The sequence below is a fragment of the Meleagris gallopavo genome, chromosome 8 (genome assembly GCF_000146605.3).
Source record: "Meleagris gallopavo isolate NT-WF06-2002-E0010 breed Aviagen turkey brand Nicholas breeding stock chromosome 8, Turkey_5.1, whole genome shotgun sequence".
Lineage (NCBI taxonomy): Eukaryota > Metazoa > Chordata > Aves > Galliformes > Phasianidae > Meleagris > Meleagris gallopavo.
This window is the reverse complement of record NC_015018.2, coordinates 9,583,610-9,584,004: the sequence shown is the minus strand read 5'-3', so window position 1 is coordinate 9,584,004 and position 395 is coordinate 9,583,610. Positions and strand designations below refer to the sequence as shown.

Genomic DNA, 395 nt, shown 5'->3' with positions numbered 1-395 from the left:
TTAATTTCACACTTTGAGTATTTCTAGGTATTTTCCCAATGAGAAACTCGTGATTCTTTTATTTTTGCATCCGCAGTGAAAAGCTCCGTAACTTGATCATTGACTTCCACAAACCTCGTTTTATTCAGCATTTGAGCTCAGTCCTTCCTCCAGAAGCAAAGGAAGCTGTTGCAAGTATTTTAAAGGGTATCAAGTCTTCGTTTTTTTCCTCCTGAACTCTTATGTTTAATGGCATATTTCTATTGCCGAAGCATTTATCACACTTAATACAGGCTCTCTTTTTCTACATCAGGATCTAGTAGCAGTTTTATTTAAAATAACTTCTGGTATTACATGTCTTTCTGTGATATTTCATAGAATCATAGAATCACAAGGTTGGAAATGACCTATAAGAT

The 395-nt window shown here is 34.7% G+C and overlaps 1 protein-coding gene across 1 annotated transcript in view; it reads left to right on the top strand.

Moving 5' to 3' along the window:
- Positions 1–395, top strand: part of LOC104911928 (DNA replication ATP-dependent helicase/nuclease DNA2-like) — a 4,730-nt gene that overhangs the window by 2,816 nt on the left and 1,519 nt on the right. The gene's annotated exons all lie outside the window — the stretch shown is intronic.